Below are 7103 nucleotides of genomic sequence, written 5' to 3' on the forward strand. Positions count from 1 at the left end.
AGATTATATAATTGAATATTGAATATAATGTGCATGATAAAAAAGAATCAATACTTCAAATACCACAGTGTTAATTAAATAATTTTTCAAATGATTCTGATGTTCTGAAATTAGTATCTGCATTAAATTTCTATAAACGTGTTTTAATTTTGTTCTCGGATAAGTATCACAAGTTGCTAAGCAATCAAATTTTCAAAAATGAAAGTTAAAATTAAAAAAAGGAAGAGGGGAAATTATTTCAATTTTTAAATGAAAATTATAGTTTAATTCTTTTTATGTTTTTAACAGATTAATTAATTGTTAGTTCGTGGATACGTTTGACAATTCTAATAACATAAAGATTAAATTTTAAAATTTAATTTTGAGTTAACAAATTGATGATTTAAGTGAATGTTATATTATTAAATACCGGTTATAATTGATATAATAACATTTGTTTAATATTTGAAATACAACATTTTTAATTTGATTATTTATTCAAATTTTTGTTTTGTTGTGAAATGAGTATCAGAATTATGATTTCTGAATGATCCGAGTATATATTTTACTTTTTTCTGGAATATTTAAACATTTTATCACCAATGCAAATTTTCAGAAAAACACCAAGTGAAAATTATTTGAATAATTCATTATAAAAATAATTCTTTAACGCCTTGTATTTTATGAACAGAATAATTATTTATTATTAGCTAATTATTTTTTTAACGATATTTGATTACATGAAAATTGCATTCAGTGATATAAGACATAAAAATTTTAATGAAAAAATATTTATATTTAACTTATTTCTATTAGAGTTATGTAGTTTTTCGAAAAGTTGATGATGTTTTGAAATGATTATATGAATTAAATTGTCAAAATCATACGTACAAGTGTTTTGTTTCTTACAAAAACAAGTATTGAAGGTTATTAATAACTAAGATTTTCAGGAAGGAAGTTTAAAATATATATAAAGTAAGAGTAAATTTATTATTTCAATGAAACAAATTATTTGAGGCTTTTTATGGCGTGAACCATTTAATTTATTATTACCTGATAATTTTCTTCACACTTTCTTCATCTTGGTTTGAATTAGTGACAAAGGTTACTAATAAATTAGACGTATAGAAAACATTAAAAATAGTAAAATATAAAGTAGAGTACAAATAAATCTATTATTTCAGTGAAATTATTTGATGCTTTTATATTTTGAACCATTCAAGTAATTATTAGTTGATAATTTTCTTCACACTTTCTTCATGTTGATTTTAATTAGTGACAAAGGTTACTAATAAATTAGACGTATGGAAATGCTGTATCAAAATTTAAAGGAGAATATACACATAATGTTAACATTATTTGAATGTTACGATGAAAATAATTGTATCATGTTTTTCATTTTGTGAACTGATTAATTCATTAACAACTGATTCTACTAAAAGTTACATTTTCTGGAATCAGTTTAAAAGCTTAAGATGAAATAAAATTTTTCAAAATAAAATGTCAAATGAGCAAAAATATATGAAGTTAAAGTTTTTGAAATGTTTTATAACAAAATCATATTTTAATGGTTTTTCTTTTGTAAAATTGTCAATTGATTGTTAGCTAATTAACGTTTTCTGATCATTAAAGTAAATCAAGATTAAAACTTAGCTCCTGAAATTTAAGTAACATAATTTAATTATTGACTTAAAGGTTATCTAATGGAATATGGAATATAATTTGAATATTACAATTTAATTAAAATTGTCAAATATATTATTTCAATTAGATAATTTTTCAAATGATTCTGATATACTGAAATAAGCATTTGCATTAGATTTTTTAAATAATATGAAAATACGCTGGATTTCTTTTTGAAATTAGTATCAAAAGTTACCAATAAAATTAAGTTTCAAAAATGAATGTGATATTAAAAAAAAATATAGAGTACACATTTTCCTATGTTTAAATGAAAATGATTGTTTAATGCTTTTTAAGTTAAAATTTATAAAAAAATCAATTAATTGTTAGATGACTAATTTTTTCACTACATCGAAATAGATAAATATTCAATTATAAATTTTTTTGCTACCATATTATAATTCCGGAGTTTTTAAGAAGAAAAAATGTTTTCTTTTTTTACATCCGGGTAATTGTTTTTTTAATTTTCAAAAAGATAAGTAAACTAAAATTATCGAAATATCTTATTGTCAGAATTAGAACAATAAAAATGTCTTAATAATTTTGAAAGATTTTGAGAATAATTTTTTTTAAACATTTGTGGGAAAATTTTAAGCAGTTAACAATTAATTCTGAAATAATAATTGTTAATTTTAAGGATTTCAAAATTGTTAAAAAATAATATGGAATATTTTAATAGAATTATTTCGATTTTCCATGATGTAATTCAAATTTAGGTAAACTTAATTTTTTAGGGCGTCAAGAGAAGGAAAAATATATAGTTTAGTTTCATGGGAAAATTTCAAACGATTTTTTACTAATGAGTTCTAAGAGCTCATTAAAAAAGATTCAAAAACTTTTCATATTATTTTATAAAGTAAAAAAAAGGGTTAACAAGTGTTTAAAGCAACATGGTATCAAAGTAAATAATTTTAGAACAAATTTGAGTAAATTTAAGAGATTTAGAAGTTTTAACACCATTAAAAGTCTATAAAAATTTATAAGATATTTTAGGACTTTTTTGAAAATTTAGGATAATGACATAAATTCTTTAGGTTCCCAAAACAATTTCTTAAGGAATTTTAATTTGAAAAACGAGCTTCAGCAGAAAATTCAAAAAAGATTTTAAAACATGAAATATTTCCCTAAATTTCGAGAAAGAGTGCAAGATTTTAAAGCGAAATATTTTAATTTTGTAACATTAAAAATAAAAAATAAATTAAACCATAAAATCCTATAAATATTTCAAAAAATTACAAAAATAAAAAAGATTTTTAAACTACAGAAGATTTATAAAATGCATATTTATGTGGAAGGTTTTAAACAAAAAGAAAGCCAGCCGTTAAAAACGCAAACGTCTGGACACTAATGTTTTTTTTCAAATTAAAATTTGTAAACAAAATGTGTGAAAAACTGAAAACCCATACGATGTGCGTTCAAAAAGTAAGGTGACTTTTCAATTTTCGCGGGTTACGTACATTCAAGTTTTAAATTTTTTGTTTTGTTATGTTGGTACCCTCGTCACGATCATATGTTCACAGTTTTGACTATATAGCTCGTGTTGTTTTTCTGGCAGAGGCGTAAAAGGTTAGAAGGGTTTGGTGTGCTGGGCGATTTTCTTCTTTCGAAAAAAATGGAGCAAAGAGTGGATTGAATTTTGTGTGAAAAATGGAATCCAGTGCTCTAAAACTCATGAAATTTTGACAGTGTCGAAGGAGAGAAGTTGTTGAAGATATTGGCATATTGGTTGGCTCATGCCATGCTGTCTTTTCGGACGCTTTGGGCATGAGACCTGTGTCAGGGAAATTTGTTCCAAAACTGCTTAATTTTGATCAAAAGATCCATCACATGACCATCGCTCAGGAGATGTTGAATGAAGTCAATAATGATCTTGATTTTTTTAAAGGGGTTATAACTGGGGATGAATCGTGGGTATATGGTTATGACGTCGAAGCTAAAGCCCAATCTTCTCAGTGGAAGCATCCTGAGTCTCCAAGACCGAAAAAAGCACGTCAAGTTCGGTCAAAGGTGAAGGTTTATGCTCACTGTCTTCTTTGATTACCGTGGCATAGTGCATCAGGAATTCTTACCACAAGGTCGTAAGGTCAAGAAGAAGTATTACCTTCAAGTTATGCGCCGTTTGCGAGAGGCGATACGCAAAAAACATCCGGAACTTTGGAAAAACAATTCATGGATTTTACATCACGATAATGCACCTGCTCATTCATCGTTGCTTGTGAAAGATTTTCTGATCAAAAACAGCACCACAGTCATGCATCAGCCTCCATATTCACCGGATTTGGCCCCCAGTGACTTTTTTCTTTCCCCAAAACTGAAGAGACCCATGAAAGGACAACGATTTTCAACGTTTGAGGAGATAAAAACTGCATCCCTGAAAGAACTCAAGGCTATACCACAAAATTATTATCAGAAGTGCTTCGATGGTTGGAAAAAGTGTTGGCACAAGTGTATTATATCTGAGGGCGATTACTTTGAAGGGGGCGAAATAAATATTGAGGAATAAATGAATATTTTTTGAGAAAACCATAAAGTCTCCTTAGTTTTTGAACACACCTCGTATGGTAAAGTATCACATGCCCTTAGTTAATATTACAGGCAGCAGTTTAGATTTTAAATAACTTTTCTAAATTTCAAGAAAAATTCCAGTCAGGTAAAAATATTTTTAAGAATTTAAGAAGTATTGTGTCGATATTTAATTACAAAAGGGCTCGAACTTTTCCTATTATTTTGTAAAATCCCATAAAATATATATTTTTCTTAATCTAGATTTTTTGTTGGCGAATATGAAATATTCACAAATATTTTATATTTTTCTTCAAATTCGCAAGAAATTTCTGAAGATTTTGATATAAATTTTTTTACGGTTTAAATGATTTTTCAACATTTAAGAAAAAATTGTATTCATTTACAAATACTTTTAGGAATTCAAAGAGGCTTTGCATAGACTTCAAATATTTTAAACTTTGGAAGCATTTCCGAAAATGTATGGAATATTTATTATTTCTTCTGGAATTATAAAAGACCTAAATATCTTTTTAAAAGGCTGAAATTTTTCTAATAATTTGCAAAATCCTGTAAAATAAAATATATATTTTTTAAATCTTTTCCATTCTTTTCTTGACACATCTTGAATATTTAAAAATCTTTCCTAGTTGTCTCATGAAAAGAATAAAACTTATATAATTTTTTGGGGAAATGCTGATACTTCTTACCTTATAAATAAATTTAAAATGCGTGAAACTAAACAAATATCAAAAAAGCATTGCTGTGTTACGTCAAAATATTGTTTAATTTATTTCTATACCGCACTTGATTCTGAAAATCTATTTTCATTCACAAAACGCCTTTCAAGTTTTCTAAAATAATACAAAATAAAATTACGTGACTGCAGTTAGGGTGTGGGAAGGTAAAAGTGTTTAAAATAACGTTACGGAATATATGAACGCTCCCTAATAATAGTACTCGTACATTTTACGATGCATTGATATACGGAATTCATTCTTTCAGAATCTAATTTCAACAAGAATATAACTCTTCAGAACATTTCAACAAACGAATTGTTATTAGAAAACTGAGCAAATTATAAAAATTAGTATAAAAGTGAGCACGCGCGTGCGTTTGCACATAATAGTCTAGTACTTTATGGAAACTTTAACTTCTTCGTTTCGCGTAATAAAATGGAGATCATGAAGCTTCGACCTTTTAAGAGAATCTTTATAATCAGTCAGCATGGTCGTTATGAACAAGAATAGATTCGCGATAACAGCCTGCACTTTGTAAGAAAGTTTTCTGATAATCCGAACATTCCAATCATGTCTCTCACTTTTGACTTTCGAACGGAAATGTACTTTTCCAAGAATGTCGTCTTTACTGCGCTCTTCAGCATTAAAAACTTTAAAATGACTTTGGGCTAGATTTTGAAATTTTATTTCGTGGCATTTATCATTTAGACAATTATATTTGTAATACTGCTGAAGATAAGACTTAAATCAATTTATTAAGCAGGATAATAAAGACTCGCACTTTGTTTTCCGAAGAAAGCAATTCCATATAATTTTTTTTTAAATTAGTCCGTAGCAACTTTTTCCAAGCGGACTTCTATAACACAGTGAGCGCTTTAAATGGAAGAGGCTCTGTGTTCAAGAAAATGGAAAAAAAGAAGTACTGGCACGGAAAAAAATTTGACTGTCTCACAGAATTTTTTGTTTACATTTTGAAAAACGATTCAATCTGTAGAGCATGTGGAACTAAAATAATTTCCTTAATAAGGAATACTGCTAGTGTGGCGCATGCGCAGACCGATATTTTACGCGTTTATTCCTCAGGTGAAATATAGCAGCCCTAGTGAAAATACTTTGACTGAAGTTCGACTTGGTTATGTCTTGAGTTCGTCTCCAAGACATCGATGTCTGGCTGCGTCTCAAACTGAGTCGAGACATAGACCTTCGCCTTACTCTTATGACCACGATAAGTAAAACTGCATTTACTTGTCTTAAGTCGATCCTTGTCTTGGATAAAACGACGTTTACTTGTTTCAAGATGAGCCTTGTCTTCGCTGAAGACAAGGTATTTGTTCTAGGGATATCAGAAAATTTTAAGACATATAAGGATTTTTAAATAGATTTCAGTGAATTTTAAATGATTTTAAAAGATTTCAGGGAATTTTAGAAAATATCAGAGATTTACAAATGTTTCATAGGGCAATTTCAGAGAATTTCACAGATACCATCTTTTTAATGAAATTTAAAAAGATATTACAGTGGTTAAGATGTTTTACGAGTTTTCGTAATCATCAAATAAAAAAATCATTTATAGAAATTTAACAATGAATGAATAATAATTATTAATACAAATCAAAAGAAATTATGCATGCTCACAATGAATGCTTGGTGAGACTTAATGATAATTTTTTAATTATTAATGTATTGCAGTATGATCTTTAAATAAAAAAGGTACTGTATAATTTCAGCTGCTATTTCGGATACACATAAAGATTCGACGGGTCCAAACGTCAATGAGAAAGTCTTTCTCGCGGGATTAAAACCTATTTTTACCAACCCCAAGGACTGGGAAGGAGGACGGTATATACGAGTTTCTAGCAATTATGACATAATATTATCATTAATATGAAATAATAAATAAAATTATCCTAAATCAAAGGTTAACGCAGAATATTATTGATCCCAATTAGTTATATCGCAAATAGGGGCCCAGAAGGCCCTATCAAGGGCCAGTCTCCTTCATCGGGTTTGCAGACAGGTGTTCTCTACTGGAGCCCTACTCGAAAATCTAGTAGGGCCCATACAACCCTACTGATCCGACGCGTGCGATTGCCGTGCTCACTGTATTCGAGTAGGAAACTTCACGCTTGTCCGGAATCGCCGACATCTCCCACTCTATGCACAATATACTATTATTCACTTTTTTGGGAATCTTAAAAA

Source organism: Belonocnema kinseyi, chromosome 5 (assembly GCF_010883055.1).
Source record: "Belonocnema kinseyi isolate 2016_QV_RU_SX_M_011 chromosome 5, B_treatae_v1, whole genome shotgun sequence".
Classification (NCBI taxonomy): Eukaryota; Metazoa; Arthropoda; class Insecta; order Hymenoptera; family Cynipidae; genus Belonocnema; species Belonocnema kinseyi.